This window comes from Nomascus leucogenys, chromosome 1a, assembly GCF_006542625.1.
Source record: "Nomascus leucogenys isolate Asia chromosome 1a, Asia_NLE_v1, whole genome shotgun sequence".
NCBI lineage: Eukaryota > Metazoa > Chordata > Mammalia > Primates > Hylobatidae > Nomascus > Nomascus leucogenys.
The window spans coordinates 25,091,520-25,104,873 of NC_044381.1; the positions used below are offsets into that span (position 1 = coordinate 25,091,520).

At 48.4% G+C, this 13,354-nt stretch overlaps 1 protein-coding gene across 3 annotated transcripts in view; it reads left to right on the top strand.

The window, feature by feature from the left end:
• Positions 1 to 8,727: 8,727 nt before the first annotated feature.
• The window catches only part of PTPN3 (protein tyrosine phosphatase non-receptor type 3), a 122,713-nt gene continuing 118,086 nt past the window's right edge, over positions 8,728 to 13,354 (top strand). For 2 of the 3 annotated variants that reach the window (XM_030823426.1, XM_030823467.1), the window contains exon 1: positions 8,734 to 8,822. The gene's annotated coding sequence lies outside the window, so the exon portion shown is untranslated. Of the gene's footprint in view, positions 8,823 to 13,354 lie in introns of all 3 variants that reach the window. The other variant, XM_030823533.1, reaches the window with a different exon arrangement.

The window sequence follows — 13,354 nt, forward strand, 5'->3', positions numbered from 1 at the left end:
CCTGGGCTTTGCACTTGGTCAGCAAAATTTGGAGGCAGCCAAGATGGAAAACAAAATAATTCTGAAAAAATATTAGGCATGCTTCATTACTTTTTTCCAAATGAGAATGTTTTTATTTAAAATAGGTTATACATCACATGGTAGAAAATTTAGACTGGGCACTGTGGCTCATGCCTATAATCCCAGCACTTTGGGAAGCCAAGACGGGAGGAATGCCTGAGCTCAGGAGTTCGAGACCAGCCTGGGCAAAAAGGCGAAACCCCATCTCTACAAAAAATACAAAAATCAGCCAAGTGTGGTGGCATGCACCTGTAGTCCCAGCTACTTGGAAAGCTGGGGTGGGAGGATTGCTTAAGCCTGGGAGGTTGAGGCCACAGTGAGCTGAGATTGCACCTCTGCACTCCTGCCTGGGTGACAGAGATAGATCCTGTCTCAAAAAAAAAAAAAAAAAGAAAGAAGAAAGAGAGAGAGAGGAAGGGAGGGAGGAAGAGAGGAAGGGATGAAAGGAGGGAGGGAGAGAGGGAGGAAGGAAGGAAGGAAGGAAGGAAGGAAGGAAGGAAGGAAGGAGAGAGAAATGAAAGAAAGAAAAATAAAGGAAGAAAATTCAGAAGGTACAAAAAGGTTTATGGCAAAAAGTAAACTTCCATCCCTCCTCTGCCCCACTCATACAGTTCCTCTTCGGGAGGTGATGACCTTTCCAGTTTCAGTTTTGTGTGTATCTTGCATACTTCGATGTGTTTATTTTAAGGTCCACTGCTCTTAGCAAACATCATCACTACTATCCCTACTACTGCTGCCTTTCCAGCCACATGGTTAGCTTGCTTCTGGTCCCAGGAGAGCATGGTGGATGACATCAGAGACCCAAGGTCAAGAGCAGAGAGCCTGAGAGCTGAGGGTCCCTACTTGCGGGTGGGGCGTGCCCTTTCTTCATCTCCTCTTCCCCTCTCCTTCTACCCCTTTCTATGGGCACCTCCTTTAAGAAGTTGATGTTCTGGGCTGGGCACGGTGGCTCACACCTGTAATCCCAACACTTTGGGAGGCCAAGGCAGGCGGATCACGAGGTCAGGAGACCGAGACCATCCTGGCTAACACGGTGAAACCCTGTCTCTACTAAAAAATACAAAAAATTAGCCGGGCATAGTGGCGGGCACCTGTAGTCCCAGCTACTCAGGAGGCTGAGGCAGGAGAATGGCGTGAACCTGGGAGGCAGAGCTTGCAGTGAGCTGAGATCACGCCACTGCACTCCAGCCTGGGCAACAGAGCGAGACTCCTTCTCAAAAAAAAAAAAAAAAAAAAAAAAAGAAGTTGATGTTCTGATCCTCAGTTCCATCCATCCAAGCATCAGTGATACCTAGAAGACCATTAGTAAAATTTCCCATTCTTTAGTTTATTACTCAGACAATGTTTTTCGTGTACATATATTGGAGGTCATAGGACAGAAGTTAATAAAACTTTGGTGTACATAAGATTCTTATAGGCTGGGTGTAGTGGCTCATGCCTGTAATCCCAACACTTTGGGAGGCCAAGGCAGTAGGATTGTTTGAGCCCAGGAGTTCGAGACCAGCCTGGACAAAATAGCAAGACCTCATCTAAACAAAGACACAAACAAAAAAAATTAGCCAGGTGTGGTGGCGTGCGCCTCTAGTCCCAGCTACTCCAGAGGCTGAGGCGGGAAGATCACTTGAGCCCAGGAAGTGGAAGCTGCAGAGACCCATGGTCACATCACTATACTCCAGTCTGGGTGACAGAGCAAGACTCTGTACCAAAAATAATTATTATAGTAAATTATAAAATGCAGGTTCTTGGGTGCCACACCCAGAGATTCAGAAGGTTCATGGCTCAGGCCAGGAGTCTGGTTTTCCACACGGACTTCTTCTCCCATGGTGACCTGGTGACTGTGATCTGCATGGCTCCTGGATCACACTTCCAGAAACACTGCCTTCACTATTATTACTGACTCTCATCCCTAGAATCCTCTATTAGGGATTACTGAGTATTTCCTTCATCATTGCTGGTTTTTCAAAGCCATGACCACTGTATGACTATTCTACATTACCTGGGTGTTTTCCTCTGTTTTCAGTATATGAACTTTGAAGTTGTGGTTGAGAGACTCCTGACAAACCCATTTTCCCTGGGTTTTGTAAGATGACACCACCCCTTTCAGGGAAGGTGATTGTTTCCGGCAGCTGCAGTTCAGGACGCCAACTTCCACTCTCTGCATGTCTCATCGTCTCAGCTTCTGTTGATGGAAGCATCCTCAATGCTCTGAGTTTCCAGAGCAGGATCTTAAAGTCCCTACACTTACGTTTCTGTTTTCCCATGTGGTAGAAAATCCATATGGTGGTCCACAGGTCCATTACAGTCTGGTCCTCTGTCAGTTTTACAGTATGGACACCCAAAGGGTGTTTTTCAAACTCCCTCCATCCTTGAGGGTTCCCACAAGTGTCCTTGAAGGTCTGGGAATCATCTGAGTTTATTCTTTAATGTCATCTTTCCATCTTTATGATAATATTAAAAATACACGCATAATCTGGACTGTCTGGCTGACCCCCTTATAGCGGAGGGCTGCTATATAATTTTGGTTCCCTTATTTGAATCTGTGTTTACCACCAAACTGGCACCAACTGACCACCCCAAGGGAAAGAATTTACTTTTTGATGAGTTGACAAGCACATTTGGCAGCCATGAGGTTGGCTTGGCTCCCTGTCCAGCTGAGACTGAAAGGCTGTCCTTCTTGGGACTAGAGGATGAAGGGAGGGCCCTACGGGTTCTGGTGCCTCATACCTCTCTGACTCCATCTCCTGCAGCTTTCTCCCTTGCCCACCAGCTTCTTTAATCTAGAGAGGCTCCCTCAAGGGCCTTGGTATCGCCCATCCTATTCTCTCTGACCAGAAGATTCTTCCCCCAGATACTGGCAAGAATAACACCCTCATCTCCTTCAGGTCTTTGCTTAAGTGTTTGCTTAAGAGATTATGTTTCTCAATCCTATTTAAAATTACAACTCTCTGCCCCCCATCCCTCTCCCTACTATACTTACCCTGCTCTTTTTGCAATTCATTTATTTATGATGTTTATTCCTTGTACCTTGCTCTATTAGACCGCATGCTCCATGAGAGCAGGGATATTTTTGTTTTGTTCACAGATGTCTCCCAAGCACTTAGAGTAGTGCCTGATACATAGTAGGGTATATAATAAACATTTAATGAATGAATTTACCAATGTCTAATTGACAACAATCCCTTCATCACTGCTTTTGTACTCATACTAAATTTATCAGTTTTACAGACAAAATCCCTCTTTTACAGTGATAATTTGCAGAGGAAAGACTTTTTTTTTTTTTTGAGATGGAGTCTCACTCTGTTGCCCAGGCTGGAGTGCAGTCAGTGGTGCAATCTCGGCTCACTGCAACCTCTGCCTCCTGGGTTCAAGCGATTCTCCTGCCTCAGCCTCCCGAGTAGCTGGGATTACAGGGATATGCCACCACACCTGGCTAATTTTTGTATTTTTTTTAAGTAGAGACAGGGTTTCACTATGCTGTCCACGCTGTTCTCAAACTCCTGACCTCAGGTGATCTGCCTGCCTCAGACTCCCAAAGTGCTGGGATTACAAGCATGAGCCACCTTGCCCAGCCGAGAAAGACATTTTTCAATGGATAAAACATTAGGCTGAAATGTCTGTGTTTCTCAAAGTGAGATCCATCAAGTCCAGGAGCCTCAGAACACAGGCTCAGGGAATGAAGTGTCCTGAATTTGACTAACACTTCTCTAGCACGCTCCTGGCTGACCACCCTCTCGCTCCTGAGCCAGAAATAAACATCTTGCCGTCATTTACCACGCCTGGTGACTCTTTGTCAGTAGGCAGGGTGGGCTTCACCCTCCATGAAAGGAGCCTCTCACTTTTTTTTGAACAATTCTGGAGTAGCCATTTTCCCTCTCTTTACATCATTTTCTTTAGCTTGCCAACTTTTGAATTTGTTTCATTTTTCCAGATTATGAAACAAAGATTTAGAGAATTATAAAGACATACAAAAAAATAGACGCCCAGAGACTTGAAATTCTCCTAATTTGTAAAAGATAACTTCTGTAGCCTGCCTCTCTGCACATAAATGCAATACTCAGACACACTACCAATAATATTTTGGTGCAGTTTTTCTAGTTTTTGTTCTATGTGTATGCATTAAATTGAAATACAAGAAGTTGCCGACGTTCAACCATTTCGACCCATAAAATGGCAATTTTATATTTATTTGAGACAGAGTCTTGCTCTGTTGTCCAGGTTGGAGTGCAGTGGCACAACTAGGACTCACTGCAGCCTCAACTGCCCTGACTCAAGTGATCCTCCCACCTCAGCCTCCCAAGTAGCTGGGACCACACATGGGTGCCACCACATCCAGCTAATTTTTTTCTTATTTGTAAAGACAGGGTCTCGCTACATTGCCCAGACTGGTCTCAAACTCCTGTCCTCAAGCAATCCTCCCACCTTAGCCTCGCTAAGTGCGGGGATTACAGGTGTGAGCCACTGCACCCTGCCTGGTAATTTATAGTTCAACCTACTTAATTCCCACATACCATGCCATGTGCATTTTACATCATATTCTTTTCATGTCATTCTAACAGCACCACTTGCCCATGTATTTATGGATTCTCGGGCTCTTCATAAGCTTGTGTTAACAGCACAAATAATTGATGAGCATTAGCGTCTCAGCTCAGAGCACTGCTTTGTAAATCATTGGAGCAGTACAAGTAGGACAGACTTCCCAAGTCTTGATGTGAATGACAATCCTCAGTGATTCTTCCAGGAAACTCTTCCTATAAATTCCCTTAGCCAATTGCCTGCATACAGTGCCTGGCACTCGATTTTCTGCCCCAGTGGCAGCTTCTGGGAATGCTGCTAATAACTATGTTTAGATGTTCATCTCTTGTTCCTCTTGTACAAATCTGGTCCATTACCTGTGATGTATATTCAGTTTGTAGTGTATCTTACTCTCCAATAAAATGATGCTCTTTTGTTTTCTTTGTTGTTATTGTTTTTCATGGTTTCTGGATTTTTCAGCCAGGTACAGTCTACCGGCACTAAGAGAGAGAGCTGACTATATTTTTGAGCTTCGCAAGAGGAGGGCTGCTCTCAGGGTCCTGGCTTTCTCTCAGCAAACATCATCAGGACTATCAGCTCTCTGTCATTTCATCACAGAAAAGTCCCTGAGGAGTCCATGGTCCAGGTGGTTCCATCATGTTGTGATCCTGCCTCCAAAGTGATTGCCCAGAGACGGTAATCTATGTGGGTCCTCTCTGGACCAGTCGATATGAGACTGAGTACAGCTCTATTCCCAATTGGGCTTTAATTTGCTCTACACTTGGCTGAGTTCAACAATAGCCTAAGAAGATTATGTGCCCATTCAAAAGCCCCATTTACGTAAGGTTTGGGAGCTTATGATATAAGATCAACTGTCATTGGTAATAATAACCTTATGTCACTCCAGGTGCAACAGCTTAAAAGGATAGACTTTAACATTTTGGCCCCAAGAATAAAACAGTAACAGGAGATTAGAACATTTAAAGGTAATCTGTAGCCTACAAACACATCAAAGGGTAGAGAAAATAAGGCAAAAAACCCCACAAAATTTAATGACATATAGCTTCTCTTATCATCAATACACGGTAATCTACTACACAGAGAGGCAGTCTGTCCTAAAATCTAACACCCTGACTTTGAGATCAGATTGACTTGTGTTCAAATCCTCACCCCCTTAACAGCTGTGAACAGCCCCTAGATTGTTTTCTCTTCTGTAAAACTGAGCTAAAACACCCACCCTGTAGAGTGATGGTAAGGATTAAAGACAGAATATATATAAAATATTCATCATACTTGAGCTTGATAATAGCAGTTATTGTAACTAGATATACACAAAACAATAATTTTTAATTTGATCTTTTAAATGCTTATTATTGCAAGCATGTCATTGTGACGTTAATAAACTTTAAAAAAACACCCAAACTTACTACTCCAGAAAAATGACTAGTTATATTTTCCCATATTTCCTTCTAGTCTTGGTGAATGTGTCAACACCATGTTTATACAATCTATTTGTGTTTTTAGCTTTTTATTTTTTTTGAGACAGAGTCTCGCTCTGTCACACAGGCTGAAGTACAAATGGTGCCATCACAACTCACTGCAGCCTTGACCTTCCGGGCTCAAGAGATCCTCCCACCTCAGCCTCCCATGTAGCTGAGGCCACAGGTGCATGCCACCACATCTGGATACTTTTTTTTTTTTTTGTAAAACTGGGGTCTTGCTATGTTGCTCAGGCTGGTCCTGAACTCTTGGGCTCAAGCTACTTTCTCACCTGGATCTCCCAAAGTGCTGGGATTACAGGCATGAGCCACCTCACCCGACCTGTTTTCTGAGTTTTTTTTTTTTCATTTAACATTGTATGGTAAGTTTTCCCTGTTGCAACATGGTCTTTTTAACTTAGTGTAAGATAGTTATTATTTCAACTAATGTACCATAACCTAATTAATCATCCCTCTGTTGTTGAGTACTTAATTTCTTTCCAATTTGGGGAGTATTCTTTCATTTTGTTCCTGCTTCTGTTATGGTGATTTAAAACGCATGATTTTTAAAATATTTAGGTCTTTCCTTTAGGTGTAAGCATGTTCCTAGCTCAAATTTGAGGGCATCGTTTAAGCTAACAGCTGTTAGCTGTGGGAAAAGAACAGGTAGTTTCAGTCTAGGAGTCAGCAAATTAAGACAACTTCGAAAATTCACACATCCTCCGTTGACCTCGGTTTCCTCATCTCAGCAGTTGGCAAACTGGCCTGAGGATGACGGCTGATTTTGGTAGGCACTCAAGAAATGGATCTTTAAGGTGGTTTAAACACGTTTACGTTCCTTATTTCATTCAACTTCCACTCGGGGGCCCAGATCGAAGCGTAGGTATTCACAATGGTTGAAGCACAGAGAGGATAAGGCAGTGGGGAAAGGACAGAGAATGCCTCCTGCTGAGCCCGGGGGCGCTGGGTGGAGCTCTGCGGGGGGCGTCGCCTGCCCCTCCAGGGGGCTCCTCCTTCCGGGGGCTCCGGCCCCGCCCGGCTCCGAGCATGCCCAGTGCGCTCCCCGCCCGTCCGAATGGTGCTGAGCGGGCGCCGCGGCTCCAGGTTTTGCTGGCGACTCGAGGCCGGGCCGGGTCGGGCGGGGCGCGGGCGGTCCTGCCCCTGGACTCCGGGCTCCGTCGGAAATCCCCCCGAGGCGACGCACGGGCGGCACCCGCTGCAGCGGCGCTATCCCGGGACGTGCGACTCCCGGACAAGGACCGAAATGAGGTTCCAGGGGCTGCCGGGGCCTCAGTCTATCCCTGGAACGACTGCCCCCAGGACCTGGCACCCAGGCCCGACTGGAGGGTTCCAGCCATCTCTGCATCCCTTCGTTCACATATTCAACAAATAATGTTTGAGCGCCTAGTGTGTGCTAGACGGTGTTGCAGGGGGGTCACTGCAGTAAAGACAAGCAGAGCTACAGCCCCAAAGCTGACATTTAGGAGGGAATACAACATGAGAATTAAACAAATCGGAGGAAAAGCCAAAGTGACCGACCTCATCTGCTCCTCTGCCTCCTTGCCGTTCCCTAAGCGGTCCGGCGCTCTTTTGGGTCTTTGCATTGGCTGTTCCCTCGGCTAGGAATGCTCTTCCCCGCTTATCTGCGTGGCTGAAATACCACTATCACTTTCTCAGTGTCACCCAGTCAGACCGCCCATCAGCTCAAGGGCCCTATCCGACCGCTTCACTGAAAATTCACTGCTTACCTCCAGCCCCAAATCTCCTGACCCTGCTCTTTTTCCTCTTAGAACTTACCACTTTCTAATATAATGCATAGTTCGCTAATTTGCTGTTTATCTGTTACTTGTCCCTCTTTCCTCAAACTCCACTAGGGGACAGAATTTTTGTCTATTTGTTCCCCACGCGAGAAAAACCAGAATAGGTGCTCAATAAATATTTGCTGAAAATGGATAAATCATGTTAAATGCTATGAAGAAAATAGAGTACATGGAGTGGCCAGGAGCAGAGGGCTAATTGAGGAAGGTGGTCAGGAAAGGCCTCTCTGAGGAGGGGACCTATGTACAATGAGAAGGCGCTGGCTACGTGAAAAGCTGGGCAAGGACGTCCCACAGAGGGAAAAGCGGGCGCCAATGTCCTGAGGCTAGTGAAGTTCGAGTGTTTGATGGACAGAAAGGTGCTCTAGGATCCGCAGGAAGGCAGGTGTGAGATGAGACGGAAGTGGGAAGCAGGAGCACAGATCAGGTACGGGTCCCACGAGCCTTGGGGAGGTTTAACCAGGGAAGCTTACTAGTGCCAAGGGACGAACACTGGACTGGAAGTCAGCGGGACCTCAGCTCAACCGCGCACCCGTCGTGCAAGACTCCTCATTTCAAAGTTTCTTTGGGCGCCGACTTCTTACCTTCCCTAGGCATGAAATCACTGAGGGCCTGGCACACAGTAGGTGCCCAGTCATGGTTGTGGAACGAATGGCTGCATGCATGCGCGAGGGAACTCAGGACCTGCCCGGAGCTCGGCGGAGAGCCCCGGTGGCCCTAGGAGATGCGTCGGGGAGCGCCAGCCCGGGGCGGGGGCGGGAGAACACCGCAGGCCGGCCCGGACGCCCGCCCCCCGCCCGGCGCGCGGGCCCGTCGCGGCCAGCCCGGCCGGCGGGAACCGCCCGCGGGCGGCACTGGGCATGCTCAGACGGCGGCCAGGTCGCGCCGCGAGCGAGCTTCCGCGCCGCCCGCACGCGCGACCTACCTGGGCGCTCCGCGCCCCCGGATGCTGCAGGTACGGGCCCGTGCGACCCCTGCGGGCCGGGGGCAGGGCGCGGGGCTGCCGGGGACCGGGGTCGCGCTCGGCGCCACCCCGCCCCCACCCGTCCCTGGGGCGCGCGGCGGACGCGCGGGCGGGCTGGCGGGTGCGGCTGCACCGGGATCCCCGCACCACGTCGGGGCGGGGAGGGGGTGCCCCGCTGCGCTCACCTGGCAGGGCCGGGGCGGGAGGGCGCGGGCGGGGCGCCGGGTGGGGCTCGGTCGGGGCGGGCGGGCGGCCGGGACGCGGCGCCGGAGCGTGGGCGTGCGCTCCGGCCGGGCAGGGGCGGGCGCAACCCGCGGAGCCCGTGCGGCCGGCACCTCTGGAGGACCCCGTGTCGCCGCGACCCCGGCTCGGGGCTCCGAGGGGGCGCACAGCCCGCGGGGAGCTAGCCGAGAGCTGCGGCCAGCGCTCGGCTCCCAGGGCGAATCCGCCTCTCGGCTTTCAAAGATGGCATTTCCTGGGCCTGGCACGAAACTCCAGCGCCAATAAATCCTCCCCTTTCCGCGGGCGATATGGAATGATTTATCAGGTACCTGCGGTGAGACAGCTGCAGAGGGGGGAGTGTATGTGAGAGTGCCCAGCTCCCCCCGAAATTCTCATTTTCAGCTACCTAAACTTACTGAGAAGTTGCGGTTGCCTTAAAAATTCATGGGAAGTTGAGACAACTTGACACCTGGGTTTTCCAGGCTGGTGGAAAGAGCTTGTGACTTGGAAACTGGAGACCTCCGTTCAAGTTGGGCTCCCCCTTGGCCAGCTGGTGACCTTGGACAAGTTGTTTAACCTCTCTGGTCCTCAGTTTCCTCCCTTGCAAACAGCTGGTAATAATGTCTACCTCGCTGGGTTGTTGAGTGGATTAAGTGGGATAAATTATGTGGAGGTGTTTGGCACCGTGCCCGGCACAAAGCTAGCAAGCAGTTGGCGTGATGTGAATTTAATTCATTTAGAGACCCTCGTGGCTCTCATTTCAGCAGGAAATTCGAATTAGGAAACCATCTTCAGGCCCTAGTGGTGGAGTGACAGACCCTGTCTCTGTGCCCAGGAGAACTTCTGCCGAAGTCAAGGCCTTCGGAAAAACAATTTAGCCGAATTGTAATCAGAGAGCATCTCCTTTAAAAGCAGTTTTATACATTCAAAAACTCCAGAAGTTGGCAGTTTGGCTTCACTTACAAAAGAGCTGTTTTGCAAGATGATCCATCTTGCAAATGTTTAAGCAGATGATGGGAGAAAGTAAAGCCTGCTTAGGAAGATTTCTGTTTTAAAAAGCTCCCAAATCCAACTTTAAGTGATTATTTAGATCAGGGTTTCTCAGCCTTGCACTGTTGACATTTGGGGTTTGATAATTCTTTGTGTCCTGGGCATCGTAGGGTTTAGAAGCATCCCTGGTCTGTAGATTCTAGTAGCAATTCCTGTCCCCCAGTTGTTCCAACGAAAAATGCCTCCAGTATTGTCAGATGTCCCCTAGGGAGCAAAGTGCCACCCCCGCACCCCTTTAGAACCACCAATTTAATTCTTGCTTTCTGTCATTAGCCCGAGTTGTTTGAGAATTTTATCTTGTGCTTTTGTAATAACTAACCTTTGCATAGCCTTATAGAACTTACAGACTACATTCACCTGTATCATCTCGTTTAATCTTTACAACTCCCTTGTGAGGCTGGTGTCACTCCCATTTTACAGATGAGGACATTGAGGCTCTGACCAGCCAATTACACAGTATGTGGTAGAGCTGGGGTGTAACCCAAGTCTCCTGGTTCCAAGGGCAAGTCTTTTTCTTCTGTATCAAGCTGCCTGTCCCTTTGTCATATGGAGGCTTTGATATGGATGACTTGCCGGATGATTAGATCAAGATGTGAAGTATATTGGAAGTTGGAAACTTTTCTGAGATTGACTAGTTGAAAATTAACAACAGTAAGCTATTATCTGACAGAGTGGGCCATTCTAGTTAAATATTCTAGTTTATAGCGAGCTCCCATAAATCCCACATGCAGTTAATGGAATACCAATTTGCAGAGAATTGGAGTAGAATAGAACGTGCCTAATACTCTGTATTGATCCTGCGTTGTCTCTGGTGATTTGCCATCTCCTAAAAAGGACTCATATATGCAAATTAGACATTAGCTGGGGAATATAAAAGGTCAAGTTACTGAAGGCATTTCAGAGTAGCTGAGGCATTTATTGAACTTCTATATGGCAGATGTAGTGCTGGATGGGGATGTGGGGTGCACCCCAGAGAATCCAGGTTGCCTGCATCCACTTCCCTGTGGGAAAGGGCAAGTCCTGATCAGGCCAGACAAGTGGTGGGCCCTCAAACAGCTTGGGGCAGGAGAAAAAGCCCAAGTTACCGTGGAAGCAGATTCAGGATCCCTTACCGTATTATCAGTCATGTCTCTGACCCCTCGATTCATCTTTTATAATACAGAAGCTACTCCGGTAGTTTTAAGCATTCTCATTCAAGTCTCAGAGACCTGGTTAGGGAGGCAAGGTCAGAGACAAATCTTACCCCTGGAAAAAGTTAGGGTTCCGAGGTGGCAATTGGCTTCAGAGAATTGAGAGCAATGCTTTGTTGGCTGTGAACTGGAAGGTTTCACACACAGTGGGGTTTGGCAGCACCAAACCCCACCCCGTTCCCCACCTTACAGATAAGGAAACTGAGCTGGCAAAGGTAGAGTGGGGCCAGGAGCAAGAGGGACCAATTTTGACCTTCTGAACTACAGGTCCAGGCACACAAGAGACATTTTCTAGGACAGGCATAACCTACCAGAAGGGCTCAGCCTTGGGGATGGGAGGGAGTGAGAAGACATGGCACCCTGCCTTTCCCCAACCCTCAGGGTTTGTGGTGGTTGAGAAGAGACCAGCAATTTGTGGTCCCTACATCTTTCCCCAGGAGAGCTCACCTTCCAGCATTGCGGTCCTGGAAAGCAGGGACAATGCCTCTTTATGTTTTCCCAGGATCTGTTGTAGAAGCTGGAATGCTGAAGGCACCCAGCACATACCCTGGTCTGGAAGGGCTGGTGGTGGTGGGATAGCCTACCCAAGCATCAGCTCTTCATACCAACTCTAATAGAGACAGGAGGAGACCAGGTCAGTGTCCACACTGCTCTTGGCTGGGTCCAGGTGACCTCAGAGCCTGATCTTATAGGTGTCTTCTTTCCTCTGGCTGAGAAGGACCTGAGAAGTGCTTGGTAAGCCCCTGGCTGAAAACTGATTTGGTAATGGGTTCTAAGACCCAGAAATCTTGCATCTCCAGAGCTTCTGTTTGTGTGTGCACCTGAAGCTTCCCACTGCCCCCAGGTTAACTTGTTATTCTAAGACCAGGTGTGAGCACAGATTTAACAGCAAATTGAGATTTCTTGAGTCTCTACCATGTATTAGGCCATAGGGCTACAGAGATGAACCCTGAACCCCTGCCTTGGAAGGATTCATGGTGGATTTGGAAAGACAGTTTGTATATGTGTATGTGTGTCGCCATCCATCTGTCCTTGGTCCTGTAAGTACTTTAAAAGGATGAGCTAGATGCAAGAGACACCAGAGGATGCAGCCATTCATTCCTATGGGCATCAGGAGACACTGTGGGGAGTACTTCTAACTTTGGGGAGAAGTTAGTTCTAACTTCAAGGCATAATTTGAATTAAGCCTCAAAGTTAGGAACAAGATGGCATTTGGGGCAGGAAAAACAGCAGGGGCAAAGGCATGAAGAGACTTTGTGGATCGTAGGCATGGTGACTCTTCTCCAAGTCCAACCTGGTCTTTTTTGTTTTTTGAGACAAGGTCTCACCCTGTCATTGGGCTGGAGTGCAGTGGCCCAATCATGGCTCAAGCAGTCCTCCTTGTACCTCGCACCTGGGACTACAGGCATGTGCCATCACACCCAGCTAATTTTTTATTTTTTGTGGAGACAAAGTCTTACTATGTTGCCCAAGTTGGTCTCGGACTCCTGGGCTCAAACAGTCCTCCTGCCTTGGCCTCCCAAAGTGTGGACATTATAGGCGTGAGCCACCGCACCCAGCCAAGTCCAGCCTCTTGATGTTCACTAATGCAGAACACACCTGCTGTAATTAGGGTCTGCCTTATCTCTGTACATGGGCCAGGCTTACCCAGCCCAGGGCTAAGTGCCTATTCTCCTTGTTTTCACCTGGATGGGAGCAATGCCACTGTGTTGTCTTTGAGGCAGGAGTAACTTCTGCAGGGATGCCTCTGGTTTTAGTTATCAGCACTAATCTGTACTTATTGGTTGCCACACACTGTTGTGAGTGCTCTCCAAATATTAACTTAATTCATTTAATCTTCACAGCAACCCTGTCGCCAGGGTGCCTCCTAGGTACAAGTAAGTGGGGGATGAACTCCTCTGCCCAGTGTGTGTCCATCTGTGGGTGATGCTCTGATTGTGGCCCGGCCTCTCCCTGGCTGCCTTTACATAGATGTGCCGGGAAACAGCCCAGTCTGAATTGCAGTGGAGCACTGACCCCATTTCCTTTAGGGGACCGGCAGGACTCTGCTGACTGCATTTT